The 21,893-nt window shown below is 43.4% G+C and overlaps 1 long non-coding RNA gene across 1 annotated transcript in view; it reads right to left on the reverse strand.

The window, feature by feature from the left end:
- Positions 1 to 14,490, reverse strand: part of LOC103586706 — a 47,113-nt gene extending 32,623 nt beyond the window's left edge. Inside the window, exon 1 of the long non-coding RNA XR_550171.1 lies at positions 14,442 to 14,490. This is a non-coding gene — a long non-coding RNA (uncharacterized LOC103586706). The remainder of the gene's footprint in view (positions 1 to 14,441) is intronic.
- Positions 14,491 to 21,893: the final 7,403 nt, after the last annotated feature.

The following is a 21,893-nucleotide window of genomic DNA, read 5'->3' on the forward strand; positions in this document are numbered from 1 at the left end:
TTGTTGTCTCTCACCACTCCTATTCAACATAGTATTGGAAGTACTAGCCAGAGCAATCAGAGAAGAGAAGGAAATAAATGGCATCCAGATTGGAAAAGAAGAAGTCAACCTATCCCCGTTTGCAGATGACATGATCCTATATATCAAACGGCCCAAAGCCTCTACAAAAAAACTCTTGCAGTTGATAAATGATTTCAGTGCAGTAGCGGGATACAAAATCAACACACAAAAATCAGTAGCATTTCGTTTCTCCGATAGTGAACATGCAGAAAGAGAAGTCAAAAATTCCTGCCCATTTACAATAGCCATCAAAAAAATAAAATACTTAGGAATTGAGTTAACCAAGGATGTGAAAAATCTCTATAATGAGAACTACAAACCACTACTGAGAGAAATTAGAGAGGATACAAGAAGATGGAAAGATATCCCATGCTCTTGGATTGGAAGAATCAACATTGTGAAAATGTCCATACTACCCAAAGTGATATACAAATTCAATGCAATCCCCATCAAAATTCCAATGACATTTTTCTCAGAAATGGAAAGAACTATCCAGACATTTATATGGAATAACAAAAGACCACGCATAACCAAAGCAATGCTGAGCAAAAAAAATAAAGCTGGAGGCATAACACTACCTGACTTTAAACTATACTACAAAGCTATAATAACCAAAACAGCATGGAACTGGAAAAAAAACAGACACATTGATCAATGGAACAGAATAGAGAATCCAGAAATCAACCCACACACCTACAGCCATCTGATCTTTAACAAAGGCACCAAGCCTATACACTGGGGAAGAGACTGCCTCTTTAGCAAATGGTGCTGGGAGAACTGGATATCCATATGCAGGAGAATGAAACTAGACCCATACCTCTCACCATATACTAAAATCAACTCAAAATGGATTAAAGATTTAAATATACACTCTGAAACAATAAAACTTATTAAAGAAAACATAGGAGAAACACTTCAGCAAATAGGGCTGGACACAGACTTCATGAATACAACCCCAAAAGCACGGGCAACCAAAGGAAAAATAAACAAATGGGACTATATCAAACTAAAAAGCTTCTGCACAGCAAAAGAAACAATTAACAGAGCTAAAAGACAACAAACAGAGTGGGAGAAAATATTTGCAAAATACACATCCGACAAAGGACTAATATCCAGAATATATAAAGAACTCAAACAACTTTACAAGAAAAAAACAAGCAACCCAATCAAAAAATGGGCAAAAGAGCTAAGCAGGCATTTCTCTAAAGAAGATATACAAAAGGCCAACAGTCATATGAAAAAATGCTCAACATCACTCAGCATCCAGGAAATGCAAATCAAAACCACACTGAGATACCATCTCACCCCAGTGAGGATGGCTAAAATCCAAAAGACTTTGAACGATAAATGCTGGCGAAGTTGTGGAGAAAAAGGAACTCTCATACATTGTTGGTGGGAATGCAAAATGGTGCAACCCCTATGGAAAATGGTTTGGAGGTTCCTCAAACAGCTGAAGATAGAGCTACCATACGATCCAGCTATCCCACTACTGGGAATATACCCAAAGGAATGGAAAACATCAAGTCGAAGGTATACCTGTTTCCCAATGTTCATTGCAGCACTCTTCACAATAGCCAAGAGCTGGAATCAACCCAATGAGAGGGAGGAGGGAGGGAGGTTTCGGTGATGGGCCACAATAATCAACCACACTGTACATCGACAAAATAAAAATTCAAAAATAAATAAATAAATAAATAAAAAAAATAAAAAAAATAAAACTTATTTAAAAAAAAAAAGGAATTGTTGTGATTGTTGTGTCTTCTCCCCTGTTTTATTTATTTGTGTTTATTTTTAGCTCCCACAAATAAGTGAGAATATGTGGTATTTCTCTTTCTGTGCCTGACTTGTTTCAGTTAATATAACTTTCTCTAAGTCCATCCATGTTGTTGCGAATGGTAGTATTTCATTCTTTTTTATAGCAGAGTAGAATTCCTCTGTGTGTTAAGTGTTTTTGATATATTTGATTGACCCTTTCTTCCACACTAAATTACAATAAAATACAATTGATATAAATTAAAGATACCTGGTTTATATCATATTGAAATAAGATCTTTATCAACAGTGATATGGAGGGTTCACCTACTGTATCCTATTATTGTATGTTTTACTATTATTTTTAACTTTAAAAAGTGCCTAATTGCACATGACAGCAGAAAGTATAAGACTGTCAGGGAAAAGTCTGAGATGACTTTGCCTGTGGTAGATGTATTGATAAAAACATATTCTGGAAAAAAATTCAAAATGAAGAGTACATTTTCCTGTCTATTTCATGCTGGATTCTTAGCATACTTTATGTGCCCCTATCAAACCTGGAGACAGAAGGAAATATAGGTTTACTTAAACATTTGATTTAATTTTTCCAGTTTTTAGCAAGAGCAAAGAGAGATGCCGGAAGAGAGAGGCATTCACTGGTAGAGCTTGGGATTTGTTCTATAAATAATTTATATCATAGGGGATAAAATATACATCTCAATACTTTTAATCCATTACATATAGTTGCCTTATTGCTTGAGTGGGCCCTTATTGCTCTCTTGGAGTGTGTGGTCGAAAACTCCTGGTGCTTTTGTGAAGAGGCTGCAAAAAGATGAGAATGGCATGGAAGGGATGGGCCAGGTCCCTCAGCTCCATCCCTAGCACTGCCTTTGGAGGACTGTCCTGGGAAACCTAGAGGTCTTTTTAGCTTTGCACATTCAGTAAATCCCCAGGATGTCATGAGCTTCCTTTATTAGGGGTAAAATGCTCGATCAATCTCGATTAAACAGAGACTTAGCGAATCATTAGCTGGTACTCAGAGTTAGTTATGACAACTATATTGCTGTGAGTGACCACACGACACAGTGTCCATTCATTATTAAACTGTGGATTACTTAATAATCAACCCTCCCTGCATTAGGCACAGTTATATGACGAGGGGAAGAAGCCAATGGAGAGAAAGCACTTCAGTGTGGGGAAAAAGAAAGTAATGGAGGGGCCACAGGGGAAGGGATTAAGAACTCAGTAGGAAGAGTAGGCTCTGAGACAGAAAAAGGACAGGGACAGAGATGAGGGAATAAAAGGTGAAAATAAAGAAAGATTTGAGGTGATGGAAGGAATTTGGAGAAGTTGTCATTGGGTGAGTTTGGGGTCCACCGAGGGTGGAGGTATGTTGCAGAATGGGGCAAAGAGGAGAAGGCTTGGAGTCACTTCTGGAAATGATGTGGGAGGGGCCAAGAAGGAATGGACCGAAGATGTGCCAAGTGGCAGGGAGTGCCCAGCGGAAGTCAGAGGTATGCAGGTGTAGGGGAGCATCACTGTATTTGGGGTCTTTCTCCAGCTATGCTCAGCTGACTAGGAATGGAGGTGAGAAAGCAGACAGTGTGCTGTTGGGGATCCTGGACTGAGGGTTTTCAAGGTGGGGCAAGCTGCTTGGGACACTGACTGAGTCCAAGCAGGGCAGGGCAAGACACTATTTATCCATATTTATGTTTAAAAGGGGGTCTTTTGAGGTAGGTCTGCTCTGGGCGACCAAAGAGTTAGGGGTGGGCAGGCCTTCAAGTTGTAGTTTGCTGTTAGATCTGAGCCTGCTCCCAGGTCCCACAGCCTGTAACTGACCCCGGAGGGCTGTTTTGTCCCCAGGAAGCCCCCATCAGTCCTGGGACACCTGTAATGTTGAAGAGACTGAGGAAAGTTCCTACACATTGATTGGTCTGGGATTAAAGAAATCTGCAAAGCTAGCTTTCAGGGCAAGTCTAAAGGGTCTTCAAGACATTTTTATACAGTTTTTGTATTGACAGTAGGTTATTCTGGTTTATATCCAGCCTTCATGGCAAGAAGTAGCCTGGGACACAGCTAGAATTTACCAAGTTTATTTCAACTTGATTTTAACTGCCACAGAAGCTGCTATGTAGTAATAATTGCAAATCACACACCCTATTTCTCTCCAGCAGAATCTTCAGTGAGAAAACTCCCTGCTGTTCCTGTGCATAGTTTCACTGTTTTTATTGGGGATTACATTGAGGGTGCTAGTTTTGGGAGCTCAGTAGATTTTACCAGCATCCAGAAAGGAGGAAAAAGACTGACTTCAACACACTGAATGGTGTTAAAGAAAAAAGAAAAATTCCAGATTTCATGACAAAGGGAATTCAATTTCAAGTTTACTGCTCCCAGGAGTGGTTTTGCTTGAGTAAGAACAGTCAGACTGGCAGAGTTGTTCTGACATCACAATAATGCAAGGGGATTGAAAACTATTTTTCCTGGGAGAATTTTAGAAAGGAAGTCCAGGCAGCTGAATAGCCTCAAGATAGAACTCAAAACCCCCAGCTTCCTTGATCAAACTCTGGACTTTCTATGTAACTGAATGTCTTAGTTATTGGAAGCTTCTTCAGGCACACATTTATTCAGAGCCTGGCACAAAGCCTGGCATATATTGTATACTTGGATTTAATATAGAATGAATTGCCATTGGAATAGAAATTAGGTGGCACATGATATTATAAAATATTTACATTTGATAGTATCACCTCCTGGTTCTGCCTTATTAGTGGAAGGAAAACTACTGTGATAGTTGAAATAGTGGTGAATAAGAGCCTTTGTTCCAGATTCATACTTCTGGGCCTGAGTCCCTGCTTCATCATTTACTAGTCAAAAAGCCTCACCGGGTTATGGTATCCTCATGTGTAAAACAGGGACAATATACCTGTACTCATTTCCTAGGTTATTGTGTGGGTGAAATAAAATAATACAGGCAAAGCCTCTGACATACAGCAAGACCACAATAATGCAAGGGGATTGGGAATCTCTTTATTGTGATAATGAAAAAACATGCTTTGACCAGGTCAGCTAAATTATAGTGCCCTGGGAAATCTAGGATAAGCCAGGAGTCATGTCCATGTGTTCTGGAAAACATTATTATAAGACCATTTCCAGACATACAGGCACCAGATAAAGTAATAAAATAACCTTGGATGCTTCTTGTAACACTTACCCTAGATGTTCTGCATGTGGGATATAACCTAGTAACATTCCGAAATTTATATATATGTACTAACCAATAGAAAACTGATGTAATGATTAGGGGGCTGTCCTCTTCTCTCTCTCTCCTTTGATTCTCTCCCCTTCTTGTGATTATATAATGCTAAGTTCTGCTGGGCCCCTTTGGGGCACATTTCTCAGGGTGACCTGACCTATGTGTTTCCCTGGTTGTGATCATAACATTGGCTCAATAAATTCTATGCTTTATAAGTTCAGTTTCATTTTCTTTTAGGTCAGCAGCTGTTATTATTACCTTTTCCCCTAATTCTCTCAAAAATTCACTTTTTATCTCTCTTTTGCAGCCTGAGGTTTTCTGACATATACCAAACATGTAGGAGTATCAATGTTCATAGAAAAGCTCTGGAGATCAGTTAATTTACAGAACCCAGCACAGTACCCAGGTCACAGTACATTCTCAATGCATGCTTATTGAAAGGAGGAAAGTTGAAAGAAATTTGCTCTCGATTTCTTGGAATTACAAAACATACAAATTAGTCTAACTAAGCAAGAGTTTTAAAGATTCTCACATGTGCAGTAGAATTTTTGTATCCTTAGATTTTGCAATAATTCAGTGAAGTTATTAAAAGTGTCTGAACGTTGGTGGTTTTTAAATTGTATTATATTAGAGTCTCCTTGTGAACTCAAAAATTTCCGAAGAGAATCAGTAGATCTGGGCAGGATGCAGTATCAGCATTTTAAACCAATTCCCCAGATGGTTCTGATGCCACATTTTAGGGCAACCTAAAGATCTCCTTTGAGAAACTCTAGGGGTTACGTAAAAATGTGATGGATACTCATCTAAATGCAAGAATCACTTTGTTCTTTTACTTTTAGGTTTTCTTCTTTTTTTCCTCCTCTGCAAATAAAAGAATAATAGGATTGAAATTACCTTCAGTTATAGATTGGGGTGGGAGATTCTGGGCTCAGGCAAGTTCTGGTGTTGTACAAGCATGGACAAACTTACAGGTTTGCCATAAACATATAGAGTTATCTGGACAACCATATGTCTGAAAAACATCCTGAGGGCTATTCTTTTAGATGTTAAGCTAGGAGCCTATCTGTTTCTCTGTCTGACATTTCAGGAAGACTGTATTTTCTCTTTCAGGATTAAAGCAAGAAATATTCTTCAACTCCATTATAAATAATTCAAAATCCGAGAGAGCTTAATGTGAACCATAAGAATGTGACCTGCAGACGCACTCTAAATCCAAGAAGAATGTGGCTGGATCAGCATTAAAATATATTACGAGGAAATAAACGGTAGGCCCATCAGTCTGCAGGGGAGACATTCCTGTGTATTTTTATGATGGATTTTTCTAAGGATTTAAACTCTCCCAGAGTATGGACTCTGTACATTTAACCTCCAGTTGAGGTCATCAGTCTGTCCCATCACCAAACGATGCTGCACGGTATCACCCTCCCCTCCCCACTAATCTGTTGTTGTAAATGTTGTCCTAGAAGGGTCTTAAGATTCAATTATTAATCAGAACCAATTTAACAGGCTGTTGGTGTCGGGAATGAAATTTTTTCAGCTTGCAAAGCTGGGATAAGCTGATCAAGGAGAATGGTACAGTTTCACAGGAAATACATTAAGCTTCCCATGCCTGCCTTAAAGAGCTTACCAATGTTCACACGTGTGCAGAGAAAGGTGTGTTTGGGTGGCTACATTACAAGTGAATGGAGAGTAATTACGAGAATTTATAAACCATAGCAGGCCTCACTTTGAATAAAGTTTTCTTGACCTGGAAGGAAGGGCCAAGTTGCTCTACTCTGTCTTTTAAAAATCTCATTGAAAATGTAGCCCCACACATTTTACTCAGACAAATGGTGCTAAGGAAATGATATTTTCTGCATTTAATTCTGTTTTGTTCCCTTTTATCATAATAAAACTATGAGAAGCTACAGTTCTATTTATTGTCTTTCGAGGCAGCAGACTTCAGACAGGAGGATGATAAATGACCTCAGTCATGTGTAATATGCTGGGACTATAGACAGTCTATGTTGAGTATAAAAAGCCTACATTGTTGGAGTCTGTCATAATTAACAAATTGATCTCACCATGAAACTTCACACTGTCCTGTGCTTATAGGAGGTTGCCCTAAAAATGTGATGAGTGCTGTAGGAGGCTAGAGTATGTCACCTGCAAAATATGCCTCGTTTCTCTGGATATCTTCATGTACACATGAGGTATGCATGTTAATAAACTTCTGTTTGTTTTTCTCTTGTTAACCTGTTTTTTGTTACAGGGGTCCGTCCTGGCTGAGAACTAAGAAGGGCAGAGGGAGAATTATTTTTTCTCCCCTAAACTGCTCATCTAAATGCAAGTATCTCTTTGTTCTTTTACTTCTAGGTTTCCTCCTTTTTCTACCGTGGGTGAATGGATGAATAAGATTGAATTTACCTACACTCATAGATTGGGAACTGTTTTCCTCTTACAGAGTTAGAATTTTACCTCTAACATTGCCTAATGACAAACGTGATCATCTCCAAGTCAGGGGAGATTAGGGTGCAGGCAGGACCAGCTACATAATTTGCAGACCTATTGCTAAATAAAAATTGTTCAAAAAGCGGAAAAAAGTGCCACTAAAGCTACTAAAACATAAAACTTTTATCTTTTTTTTGTGGTCTCCCTTTCACCTTGTCATGGATTTAAAAAATTTTTTTTATTAAATGTCATTTTAAGTAAATAAAAAAATTAAATTATTCCCACCAATTTTACCATTTATCTTTACATCGTGCAATGCCAGTTTTAAACACAAATGTCAGAGCATTTGTGCAATCACCGAAATCACACAATCTGTATTTTGTCCCTGGAGTGTGCCTCAAGCTGGTGAGAAAAGGCAAATAGACAGCTCAGGAAGATTGGAAGGAGGAAGAGAAAGTTCTCCCAGACACAGAGTGGGCTCAGAGGAGCAGGCTGAGGGAGCTCCCTCTGTCACAGGGATACTCGAGGACCCTCACAGGCTGCCCACTCTGGCCTGATGGCTTCTTGGATTCCCCCTCCCACATTGTTCCCTGACTTGGGGCAGGCCTGGGGAACCTCCCCTCCCCACTGGTGGTATTTCCACCCATGGCAGACACGTGACCCCGAAAAGCATTGCAGCCTCCTTACTGGGTAACTAACTGGATCAGGGTGGGTGGTAGGCTTGCCTCTCATCCAATTGTGGCTTCCTGTTCACTGTCCACCACACATGTTGCAGCCCTGCCAGTCCTAGGCAGGGATAGCCACTGCTCTGCCCTACCAGAGATGCTGCAGGATAAGTGTGTCCAGCTATGGTGCTCCCCACCTGTGTCTCCACCCCTGGGTGGCAGTGGTCACTGGGCAGGTACAGCAAGGGGAGGCTGGCCAGGGCCCAGGGTTCCAGGGGGCAGGAGAGTTAGCTGAGAACCCACCCATAGGGAGGAGGGGAGGAGGGAGGGGAGGTGGCAGGGCACCTGAGCAGTCTCCAGTCTCCCTCCCCATGCATGCTCCAGGGTCTGTCATCCCATTGGACTTCACTTACAAAATACAAAATCACATATACAATTATTAACAGTTTCAAGACTGGGGCTGTAGGACATTAAACCACAAGCATGGGGCCCTTCTGAGCTCAGGACCCTGTGGGACTGCACTGGTCATGTGGCCCTGGTGTAGGAGAAAAGGAAAGGTAAGCGAGACCAAAGTCAGAGCTTCCGTCAGCACGGCCAGCTCTGCCCACTCCCAACTCCTGAACAGAGTCCTTCCTAACCGGACACTCTGTGTGGACAGTGGTTCTCCCTGGACAATGGCCTTCTCTTCTCTTTCCTACTGTCCTGCTTTCTGTATTTTCCTCTTTTCTTCCTCCTCCTCCCATCCCACTGACTCATGATTTTAAGTCCAGTGCCCGACCCCACCGTGGGGACAGCAGACTGCGCTTGTTCTGGACTCACAGTAACTTCGCAATCTGACACCATTTGTGGCTTCCCCTTGGAACTTCTGTTGCTGCCCCTCCCTTTCCTGCTCCCCTTCTCTCTCCCTCTGTCTGAGCAAGGGTAGTGCCGTCTTTTAATTATGCTTTACAGTTAATTAAGGTGGCATTCCCTGCCAGGCAGGATGCTCGTGGTGTCAGCAGTTAGTGCTGGTGGGGCTCTTTGAGCTCCTGGGGGTGGGGGTGGGTGGGTTCTGCCTGCTTTTCAGGATTGTGGGGGCCCAACAAGAAGTGTGTGTCGGGAGGAAAGCTGGTGGAGGTCACAGAAGCATGAAAAATGTGGGAAAGGGAGGATGGGAAAGCAGATAAGGGAAAGAAGATGGAAGGAAACAGGGAAGGAGGGAGGGAAGGAAGGAAGGAAGAAGAGAGAGGGGAAGCGTAGAAGGAAGGAAGGAGGGAAGGGAGGAGGGAAGGGAGGAGGGAAGGAAGGAAGCCAGCTTTTGCCTGCTCTACCCACATGATTTGAAAAGAATAGACGCTTGAGCCCGATGAAGCTGCTGCCCCAGCAGACGGTATCTTTGTAGTGCTGGTGCCTGGACAATGTTTGCAAATTGTAGTTGCTGGGAGACAGTGTCAGCAGAGTCTCTTGCTGCTCCCGTCAGATTCTTAAATACGTGACTCTACATACTAGTCCCCTTGGAACACACCGAGAAGGTGCAGGTGAGCTGAAGAGAACGGGGGGTGGAAGGTGGCGGGAGGCTGTTAGATGGGAGGGTTAAATGGGACAGAAGGAGAACAGGGGTTGGGACTTCACATTCACAGGAATCTTCACAGAAACAAACTTTATTTTTCCAGGGTGATCAATGCAATGGCTGTATAAGCCAAGTGTAACTATAACCTCAAAATGGGAGAACTGTTATTTCCTAGTGGTATCATAATCAACCATCCTCCTGGGCCCTGTGTGAAAGCACCACTAAACTGCTAACTGTGCTAGGAGGGAGAAGAAAGGGCATGCTGCACCTGCTGGGCTCACAGCCTACAGATGGCTCATGGCTACTGAGGGGAGCCCAGCACAGCAGCCCAGACACCCAGACTCACAAGGGTACATGTCACCACACTCAGAAAACACCCAGCCATGGGCCTCCTGTTCTTTCTGTTCTCTCAGTAATTCATATCTCTTTCCAGAGAAATGCTTCCTTTTTGGGTTGTGATGCAGACTCCATTGAGATGTTCCTTCCAGGGGCAGCAAAAACTAATTTGTCAAAGGAACAATGCAATCCCATCTGAAGACTTGGGAGTACTTGGATATACTTACTGAGGTCTCTTTCATGATCAGCTAGATAGGAGAACAATATTCATCTCTAATTCAAGAGAGAAAGCTAAATGGTGCTGGCAAAGATGGCGCTGTTCCTTCTACAGCAGAATTTGTCAAAGTGGTGGCCTGTGAGTCTCCTCATCAGAATTACATGGAATGATGGTTAAAAAGCAGATTTCTGCACCCCACTGCAGGATTACTAAATCTCTGTGGGTGAGGGGTCAGAACCTACATTTTAAGTAAGCTGAGAGTTGTAGTCTTATATCTACTGACATTTGAGAATCAATGTTTGGAGCGGTGGTTCTCAAACCTCGGAGGCCTCAGAATCACTGGAGGGCTTATAGAACAGATTCCCAGGCCCCACTCCAGAATTTCTGATTCAGTAGGGCTGGGGCCTGTGAATTTGCATGCCTAACAAGTTCCTGGGTGCTGCTGATCCTGCTGGTCTGGGGCCGCATTTTGAGAACCACTGGCTTAAAACAATTAAAATAATTTAGTTTGATGTCACTCAGGTGTAACCTACTTACTACTCTGGGGAATACTCAGGATCAGGGTGTTGGGGGTAGTGGTGGCAGACAGCTTATTTCTGTCTGCCCAGGAGGTGAGTGTCTGGGGAAACAGTGCAGGACCACCCGTCCCCGGAGCCAGGCCAGTATGTGCAGGGCACTCAGGGAGCCACTGTGGATTGGCGTGTGTCTTGTCAGATGAGCAGGCTCTGGGCTGGCTCTTCAGACTTTTGGGAATTCAGTTTAGTTTCAGGTGTGCTCTAGGACAAGGCATGAAGAACCAGCCAAACCTAGAGCTTTCACCAGATCCCAGAACTAAGCTGGAATAACCAGAAACACAAAAGTAGGCAGAATCCTCATCACTATGGCTAACCAGGGAGAAACCAGGTCTAAAAAGCCATCTGAGTATATTCCTACATCGACGGGACACCAGGCCTCCAGGCTATTTCAGGGGTCTCAGACTACAGATGTTCCCCTTCTTCCATCTAGAAAGTGTTTCAGGCCTCCACAGCCTGTGGAGGTGTCGGCTGTGGTTCGGGGGTAGCCCACAGGCTCGGCTCCTTTCTTTCATCAGACACCTGCAATTTCCAGTTTTTCCACTAGAGGTCTCAGCAGGACAATGATTATGCTAGGAAGGGGCCGGGAGGAACCTGGAAGAAGATTGAACACTGCACTCCCCTCCCACCACCCAAGCTGGTTGAGTTGTTCAGGGTGCTCTGGGCATAGGGAGAAGTGAGGCAAGAAGCTCATAATCCCCGCCTGCCTGCCCAGCATCCTCAGTGGATCGACCGACTGCTCTCAAGTGGCTGCCCAAGGATGCCATTTTCCTCTTCAAACAGTGCTCCAGTTGTTACAGGAGAAGGAATGGTAACACCAGGGCACTGATGGTTGCCAAGAGGGGCCTGTAGTCCCCCTCCATAATTTCCAACAGCTGCCCCTTCCAAATAACATGGTTGATTGACATTTATCAATCTTATGTGAAGTGACATGCAAATGCAACTTCAAGAATCCCTCGCACACCCCTTCCAGCCAGATTTGCTATCTCTAAGCCCCTTCGCTGCCAGCAATTTTTGGAGCTGAAATTCTATCCTGGTAATCCTTTCTGAGGCCGCAGCTCTGCTGTGCTGTGTTTTGCCCAGCAGCATTAGAACCGAAGAGGTACACAAGAAATTATCCACCTCCATGATTTTCCCCATCCTTCTATATCCTGTCCTGCTCCTCCCACCCAACTTTGAATCAGTATTAGATACAGGGAAGGCTGCTTAGACTCTGGGCTATTTTGGAAAAATTTGGATTTTAAGCCAAACTTGATATATAGAAATCCAAATGGGCCAAAATGTTAAATCATGTGATGATTCTTTGCTCTCTAAAAAAGATTTATTGTAAAAATGCTGTGCATTTACCATGGAAAAAGAAAACTCTGTTAAAATGACATTGCATATTTGGTTAATGTCTGTATTTCCATAATTTTATGTAAACAAGGAATGTATTTCAAAACTATGCTGAAAGCCGGCATGTGTGGGTTTCTATTCTTGCCTAATTGGCTTTCAGATTATTGCCTGACTGCCTCAAAGACCTCCCTGGCCTCATTAACTTGGTTAGCAATACACTGAAAAGGAGAAAATGTAACCCTGTTCACCTAGTAGTTCTCCTTAAGTTCCAGAACTCTAATCAGTTGTATCCTGGGAAGGAGAAAAATAGATACCAGTTGGATAACCCCAAACTTCAGAAATCAGCATTTGAGATGACCACACCTGAGGTTTGCCAGTCTACCTGAGTTTGATAGGTTCGTGTAAAGGGGGCAGGCTACTTGCTTCTCATCTGCACCTTCTCCTTCCTGCCCTTGTTCTTCTGCAGTTAGTAACAGAGACTCACGGGGCTCTTGCTCCCATAGGCTCTCCCTGTTTGCACAGCCTGACTATAACTTCTTCCATAATGTTGTAGTGGAAAATGAATACCGCTGGGAGGAAACTGCATGAAAAATAGCTGAGGTTAACGAGCAAACTTAGCATCATGCACTTTTTGAAATCAGCTGTTTTCAAACTCATTTTGAAATGAGCCTGAGGTCAGAGAGGCATAGTAGCTTTCTCAAGCTCACCCAGATAGTGGCAGAATCAGGACAGGGACCTGGGGTCCTTACTTGTGATGTAAGCTCCTTCACTTTCCTTCACTTCTACAAAGCTCTCCTGGTGGTGTGTACAGGGTTCTCTTCCAGAGAGAAATGAGATGGGATGCTACACCAGTAAGATGCTTTGATGGAAAGAGGAAGATTGAGTTTTAATCCAGGCTCTGTCCAATCTTGGGCAAGTTACTTTCTCTCTTGAGGCCCCAGGCATCCTCTATGAATTAAAAGGTGTGGAATGAAGTCTCCATCTCTAGACTTGGTAGCTCTAGAATTCTGTGTCTAGATGATGGGTTGGGGTCTCAGCACTGCAGGGACTTGAGCAGTGCTCAGTCACATTTCATACAGCCCCTCGAGTTTAAAACTCTTATCATCTCTGACAACTAACTCGGAAAGTTTCCTCTTAATTCCCACTCAATGCACACTCGAAATTTCAGTGACACTGAGAACAAGAGACAGTTCCAACCTTGTAATCACCATCAGGTGAGGGAAGTCTGTATGACAAGGCGGGATTGTATTTTAAATGTTCCAGGTATACTCTTAGCTAGGCGCAAATGCCTCCTTTCCAATTTATTTATTCTGTAAGTCTAGTTTATCACATATTGAAATCACTGAAATTGGGGCCGGCCCGTGGCTCACTCAGTAGAGTGCGGTGCTGATAACACCAAGGCCTCGGGTTCGGATCTTTAAAAAAAAAAAAAAAAGAAATCACTGAAATTGGAAATATAGTTTATGTAGAATCAAGGAACAGCAGAAGAAATTGTGTGTGTGTATGTGTGTTGGTGTGTGTGTGTGTGTGCTGTGTGTGTGCGCAGCGAAGGGCCAAAATGGCCCATATCTGGCTTCAACCCATTATTCTTTCTCCTTCCTAGTCACTTTCGTTCCATCTGTGTATATGTGTCCATCATACGCCTATGCACAGAGAGACGACAATAAAGGAGAAGATGCCCTCTTCTCCCCAGGGCTCATTTTAGGCTTGTTACTTGGCACAGCGGTATTTACATGCACATAGCGCCCACTCACACGGAGGCTCGCAGAGCAATGATCCTCTCAGGCAGGCGGCCCCAGACAGCACTGCACGGCTGAGCTGCGCTGTGGAGGACCGTGGCCTGCAGGAGCAGCCCACACACATGCTTCCAAACTGTGCAGTGGTATGTGGCAGGGAGAGCGTGGACACATGCCTGGAATCCTAACAGCTGACCATGTGAGGTCTCATAGTCACAGAAGCACAAGCAGACCATCACCGGGACTCCACAGCTCCTTCCCGGGAGGCGTCAGGCTGACAGCTGCAGGTGCTCTGGCCCTTACCTCTGGGCCGGGGATCGTGGGAGAGCAGCGCAAGTATAAACTCAGGAGCAAAGACACAAGATCAATCGCTTAAAAGTAACGGTTCATGCGGCCCGAGCGCCAAGCGCCGAAAGCGGGGTCAGAGGAGCAGAGCGCAGAGGACATGCGGGGCGCGGGCGGAAGCGCACACGACACGACCCCCCACGAGCCACGCCCACACTTACACGGCCCCCACGAGCCACGCCCACACTTACACGTGCCGTCTCACGCTACCTTAGTCTGCCTTAAGCATTTCCATCGTCTGAGAGTGTGGGAGGGAAAAACACAGTGGTTAAGGTAAAATCAGTTAAGAGCTCACACTTTATTATTAGAGATTAAAAATAGTAACGTCATTCCTGGCTGTTCCATTCATAGCAGAGACGCTGGGGGATTCAGCCATGGAGAGCAGGCATGGTGGCCAGGCCTGCTGAGTTTGCACCTGCTAGCTGTGTGGCCCTGGGCAAGGGTCTTATCTTTCTGTGGCTCAGTTTCCTTATGTGTAAAATGGGTCTAATGGTAGCACTTACCTCATAAGGTTGTGGTGAGGATGGAATGAATTAATACGTGTGAAATACTTGGAATGGTCTTATTTAAGTCTAAGCACTACCTAAATTAGTCACACTACTGGTTTTTATTATTTTTATCTTTGGCTTCCTCAGGCAATGCCACCCAGACTGGAGGAATAAAATTGTATTGTAAATCAAGAACTCAAGAGAGATTTTAGATACCCAATAAGAAAAGTATTGCAGGGAAAAAGCCCAAAAAACAAAGTTAGAAATGCATGGATCGAGCAATAGTTCTATGGGTTGTTGTAATTCTTTGAGGGCATCATTTCAAATTCCAGATTATCCCAGAGCAATTCAGAGTAGCTTTTTAAGAGAGATAAGTAAAAGTCAATTGTGCACACACAGATCAACTAGACCTCTAAAGGCAATTCAAGGTCATGTACTCCTCCTCAGCTATTGCTCTCTGGATGAAGTCATCTTGCATTTTCTCAATTGTTTCCATCTTCACAGAGAATTGCTGGAAGGTGCCTGTACAGGACATGGGTGGGGGGTGAGTGCCAACTGGTTTATCTAGTCCTGCACGAGGACAGACTTCTCTCTTCCATTCTTTTCCAGAACCATTTCATCTGTTTTGACCTCCCTTGGCAGGATATTGTGGTCAACCAGGAAAGAATGAGACACTTGGTGGGGGTGACACCTTATCCTGAAAGGAACCTGCAAAAATGCCCCATGGATGACCTTGGAGGGAGGCTGCCTTTGCTGCCCATGCTCTGAGTCCCCAGGCGGCCAGTGTCAGTGCCCAGTTAGTGCCTCACTTCCCTCCTAGTGAATAACACTCTCTCCGCCTCCCGGGGTGCATCTGTACATGCAGATGGGCCTATTGAGACAGGTTTTGTTTAAAGACATGGCATGCCACAAAACTCAGACGAATGGGTTGTCTTCTCCTTCTGTCCATGGACACTTAATTCCTTCCTCTCCAATACCTCTATCTGATTTTATAGCCTCTCATTTCCTGCTTCTCATTTGGCCCTCTCCTTACTTCTCTCATTTGGTTGTTCCCTAGGTCACTTTTTATCCATTGCTGGCCTGACAAAGTTTTCAGGATAGAAGATCTAGGCCTCTCCTCTAAGTCTGTTCAAGTTCCTTCTCACTTCTTCAAAGGCATGAATGACTGTGTTGGCTCTTTTCTGGATGTGAACATTTGGATGAAGCAAATTGATAGTTTAAAGTTGGGTGCCAGAAACATCATTTCAAATGAAAAGCAACATTGGAAGTTTTCAGCTCATACATTACATAGAAGGGCAGGATGTTGAGGAACACATCAGCATCTGTTTAGTGGCCTAGTCTGTCACCTTTGCCAGAAAGGGAAAGTCACAGGCTACCCTTGCAGAGACACAGTAACGATGCTCAGCTTTGAGCCAGGTGCCTTCTTCCACCAAGCCGGAGATGTGTGAGTGTGTGTATTTGTGTTTGCACGTTGTTGTGCTCTGAGGCGGCCTCTGCTTTGAGCAGGGTTTTAACCTGGATCTTTTTTCACATGTGTAAATGTGCCCCGGGGTTGAATTTCCCAGCTGAGTAGCTGCCAGTCGGGCTGCGGGCTCTTCGAATCTGGACCTGCCTTTTTCTTCCTTGGGTGGCCTCTCACTATGTCAAGTACAGCATGCCCCACACTGCAGGAGGGGGTTAGAGCTGCCAGGAATCACAGCTTCATTTGTCTATCAGGGAAGCTGGCTTTTTAAAGATGCGGTCTTCGATCTTTCCGATGACAGGTACTGTTTCAAGGACATAGATTACAGTGCTTGGGCTCTGGAACACAGAGAGACACCTTGATCTGTTCAACACCTTTCTGAAGGGATGCTATTTATGTCATCAGAACGTTGCTCAGGCAAAAGTGCAAATGGAAGAAAGGGGCAGGGGATACTTAGAGAAGCAAAGGGATTTTTCAACCAGAAAAAGTAGGCCTAATGAATTGATGTTTGCAGAAATGTAGACATTTAAACAGAATTATTAAGCAATTAGCCAAATTATAACTAGGATAGAACACACAAGATGATTTCAAATCGAATCATTTCAAATAGGTCATTATTTTGCTTTGGAGTTATTATCATCTTGCATTTGGCTCCACACCAAATGAAGGAGGTCATTATTTTGACAGAAGAGACAGAAGCAGTAATGCGTTTCTTGTTACAGGGATGAGCAATACTACATCTCCTGGAGGCTCAATAAGCTCACCAGGCCTAGAGGACCACGTCTGGGGGGCTGGAGCCCTCCATTGGTGAGGACAGTCGGGGACTCATCATCCTGTACAGTGTGACTTTTAGTGAAGAGTTAAACAGCAGTCCCCTCTATGTTTTGCTCTGGGTGCCAGGGCCCTATCCCCTCCCAAGGCAGGCCAGATATATTTCCAGGTGTAAGCTAACAGGCTAAATTTCAGCGGGTAGCCCAGATAAGAAAAAGGTCAAAAGAAGAGGTTCTACTGCTAGAGGAGGGGCTGACGCCTGAGTAACCTTGAGAGTATTTTGGTGCTCTGTGTTCAACTCATCAGAATGACTGACTTTTAAGGATTGTGTGTGTGTGGGAGGAGCTTGACCATAGCAGACATGTTGGCTATTGGGAGCTGGGAACGATTAAGGAACTGATCTTAATCCTCTGTAGAAGTACACTCTAGGAGGGATGAAATATTCATGGGGGGGAGGGAACATAGAGAGGGAGAAAGAGAGAAGAAGTTTGAGGAAGGTCTGGACAGGGAGTAGCCCCCACTGGATATGCTGGAGGATGCCTCGGCCCCCTCTTTTATCCCTCCTCCTGCTTTCTCTGGTGTCAGGGCAGAGAAACTATTTACTTTGAGATCTAATGATACAATAAGGGGGCGGAGTACCCTACTCACTGTCTTTTTGAATTAGTAAGGGAGAATATAAAACTCGAGTTAATTAGTGCAAATAATTGTTTTAAAGATCCTTCCAGTTTTAAATTATAGCTAGTAAAAAAGAGCCAGTTGAGAGGAGGGAAGAGAGGTAGAGAGACAGCCAGCAGGCAGTGAGATTCACAGAAGAAGCAAAGAGATAAAAATGAAAGACCTGAACACAGAAGAACACTCATGGGAAAGGAGATGTGGTGTCTTAGAAACAGCAATATACGGGTGCCCAAAGACACACACACACACACACACACACGCCCACACACGTGCCCACACAGCACACAGCACATCGTAACACATATTAGACTTCCGTGAACCAACATCATTGTTTGGCCTCAGCAGGCACAAACAAAGATGCGATGTCTTCACCCTAAGATGGAGAAAATACGTCGAGTTGAAGATAAGTTTTATGCAGAATGTGGACTTCAAGCCTCTAAGAAACTCTTAGCTACAAGTCAGGTCTCAAGACAAACCTCTTCTGTGTTCCTCTGATCCCTGCAATGATCCTTCAGACCACAGGTATCATATTCCAATTAGGGCTGAGGCGATGCGACATGCCTTTGGGACGCATGTGGGCAGCACACTTTCCTCTTTGCTATGAGCCCACAGATGAAGTCTTGTTCCTCACAGCTTGTACTGGAGAACTGGTCAGAGCGCCCACTAAATATAAGGATCACTCTTATCATGGTGGATCAACCAACAGGCTGAGGTTTCCTTCATTATATAAACTTATTCATAATACTCAAAACGTAAAAAAGACAGTCTTTATGTTTCCATTTGATTTACTCAAACTTGAGTGAACAGCTGTCTCATTCATTTTAAACTTTAGAAAAACCACCAAATTGTCCCTCTGAGTAAGTATTTCTTTTATATTTGCACTAAGCCCTGGGAGCTTGGGTTCTGTAGTTTCATCTCCCACTTCCCAGGTGATAGTAGATAACAGGTGGATGCTGAGTGTTGACTGATTTTTCCTTCCAATGCATCACCTCCTGTACCTTCAGTGCTCAGTGCTGGAGGGTAGCAGTGAAAAGAACAGAAATGAAATAAGAGTCCCAGTGAAAATGATCTGTAGATGAGAAGCCTTTTAGGGAAGAAATACAAGGTGGTATTGTAGTTTAATGTTAGAGTCAAAGAAGTGTAGAGCTGGATGCACCCTTGGTAATTAATTATCCAGTCAGCTTGCTTCATTTTATAGATTAGGAAACAAAACTCTGAGAGGACAAGTGGCACAGCTTGTTGGGGACAGTCAGAGTTAGTGGCAGACCTCCTGACTCATGATCCAGTATGAGTATGAGTAATATATAAGCATAATATAATATGAGTACTGCGTCCAGCCTGCCCTGAGTTTAATCTCTTCATAAGCAAGCTCAGGGCGAAGCTAGGAAACTGCTCTAACTCCTTCAGTAAAATAAAAACCAAGTGGAATGTGTGGTCTGCCTCCATCTAGGTCACTGATCTCCAGATGTGAATAAACTACAGACCTTTTAAAAGAAATCCTCGAAGACCTCTGCTAAATTTTCTCAATGCACATTTGAAAAGCATTTACTTAAGAAAGCTAAAATCTTATTATTCTTGGGTCAGCCCGGTGGCGCACTGGAGAGTGCGCCGCTTGGGAGTGTGGCGGCGCTCCCGCTGAGGGTTCGGATCCCATGTGGAGACCGGTTCCCGCTCACTGGCTGAGTGCGGTGTGGGCGCAACACTGAGGGTTGTGATCCAGTTGCCGGTCCCTGGTACGGGCGCAACACCGAGGGTTGTGATCCCGTTACCGGTCAGTAAAAAAGACAAAAAGGAAAAAAAAATCTTATTATTCTTTGAATGTGACTTCCAATTGAGAATTCTCATTGAAAAAAGACAAATCTTATTTTTATAATTGGTAAAATGAAAACAAAAAATGTAACGTACTTATTGAACCCAAAGGCCCTCCCCCTCCCCAGTATGTCCTTGAAATCCAGTTGGAGAAATATTGTCCTAGCTCAGAATTTGTCCCTGCTCTCTTCTCTGGGTCTGTTAATGAACTTCTTCCTCAGTTTATATCCCTCTGCACCTTCGCTCCTTCAGTAGCTATCTATCTTGTGTTGAATGGATTATTTCGGTTCATATTTTTGCAATGAAGCCTGTTTCCTGCATTTGTGTTACCTTGCCACACTCTCTCTCTGAATCCTGGGTCACCTGTGACTTTCATAGCATGTACTTTAGACGAAAATTAAGCATAATCTTGCTTCTGTGAAATAAGAGTCTTAACAAAAATGCTAGTTTTATAAAATGAAAGAGATCGAGGTTTTGAATCTGTCATACAGGTGGTGTCAGCCACCCTCTGAATTTCAGGAATGAAGTTCTGTCAGTTAAAATGCACTTTAAACACTTCAGCTGGCCTGTAGGTTAGTTAAGTTCCCTGTTTTACAACTCACCAATTTAACACTGCCATCCTGTCCTCCCTCTGGAGTGACAGGTGGCTAAAAACACATTTAGCTTTTCCTCTGAGGGGGAATTTCTCTCTCCTTGACAGTCTGTCTTTGTTCTGTAGTAGACTACTAGGAATTTGCCAGAGAGCTCCCCTTGGGAGAGTCTCTTCCCTGCCTACCTGGTTCCATCTACTCCTGGGTCAGAATCTTCTTTTTCTTTAGGAATTCATCGCCTGGTGGAAATGTAAGTGTGCTGGAATTTCTTCTTGGCTCTTAACAGCATTGTTGCTGTTTTTGTTTTGGATATTATGAAAACTGATTTTTTAAAAAATGGAATGGGTCCTTAGTACTACATTATTTTAGTTTAAAAATGAAAGTTTTTTTTTATACTTTCATGTTTCAGTACAGTAGCCACTAGCCACATGTAGCTATTTAAATTTAAATTAATTAAATTGAAGTACAATTAGAAATTTAGTTCCTCAGTTTCACTAGACACATTTCAGGTGCTCAAAGCCACATGTGTCTAGGGCACAATATTGGACAGAGCAGATACAGAACATTTCCATCGTTGTTTTGCATGGCAGTGCTGCTCTATAACACTAATTAAGCTTTAATGAAATTTGAAAGCAAGCTATGTACTATGCTCTACAGGTCAGATTCTGAACAAGATACAATGAGACATAAATATGTCAGTCAGCTTGGCCAAAATCCCTCTGTAAAACGCATCTGTAAAATGCAGAGGATAATTATTTGATAAACAATACAGCTGGAATTCTGGGTGTCTTTATGTTCAGGCCAGCCACACAGAACCTCGTTACTTCATTTAGACTCTAAGATCAGACTTTATTTAAATGAAAAGATAGAACGACTGACACTAAAGCAGTGGCTCTCAGTGGAGATGTGTATGTAGGGTTGGGGGTGGAGTGGAGGTGTGTGGAGGGGTGTAGCAGAAACACCTGTGAACTTGTGCAAACTACACGTTTCCTCCCCTCCCCAGGTGCTGCATGTTGAACTTCTGTAGCTTGAAAAAGCTCCTCAGGTGGTTCCCATGGGTCTTTCCCACCCTCATCCCTCCAGTTGATGGGTAATTACAGAATTACCCAAAAAGATGGGTAATTACAGAATGGCCAGGGCTATTTATGCAGGTAGGTCAAGTATGTAAGTCCCTATATAGGTTAAGCTCTGATTACTGGAGCTGGTCTTATGAGCAATTCTGCACCAAGTCGATGTAGAGAGGGGTAAGCCTTCTGGTTAGCAAGGTTATATTGCTGCTCTGAAGTAGTGTGGGTAAATATTGAAAGCAAGTTAGCATTAAACATTTATTCATTCAAGAATCACTTGTTGAGCATCTAATATCTGTCAAACACGGTAATACGTATTGTGGAATATGGTAAAATAAGTAAGCGATGGCACTGGAGTGTGGCAGCTAAATTTCTGTATGGGCTTTGGAGTCAGCCTGAGTTTAAATTTGGTACTTTCTAGCTGTGTGCCCTCAGGCAAATTAACCTCTCCAAGGCTCAATTTCTTGCATTAAATAGGGGATAATGCTAACATTTACTTCATGGGGTTATTATGAGGATTGAATGATATAGAGTACACAGTAAACATTCAGTAGAATTTAGTGACTATAGCATTATTAAAGAGAATGTAGTTTAGAGAGGAAGATAAACTCACTTAAGCTGTCCTCCTCCTTACTGCAGAGATGACTGGTTTGGTTGATAATGAAATGGTCCTAAAGAAGTCAAAGGTGTAGGCTTCATCCCTGTGTGGTCCAATCAGCTCTGGGGTAGATCAGATGCCCCTGCCCTTAGCCCTGCCATCTCACAAACATGGGCCACCAGG

Source organism: Galeopterus variegatus, unplaced genomic scaffold (assembly GCF_000696425.1).
Source record: "Galeopterus variegatus unplaced genomic scaffold, G_variegatus-3.0.2 Scaffold20, whole genome shotgun sequence".
Classification (NCBI taxonomy): Eukaryota; Metazoa; Chordata; class Mammalia; order Dermoptera; family Cynocephalidae; genus Galeopterus; species Galeopterus variegatus.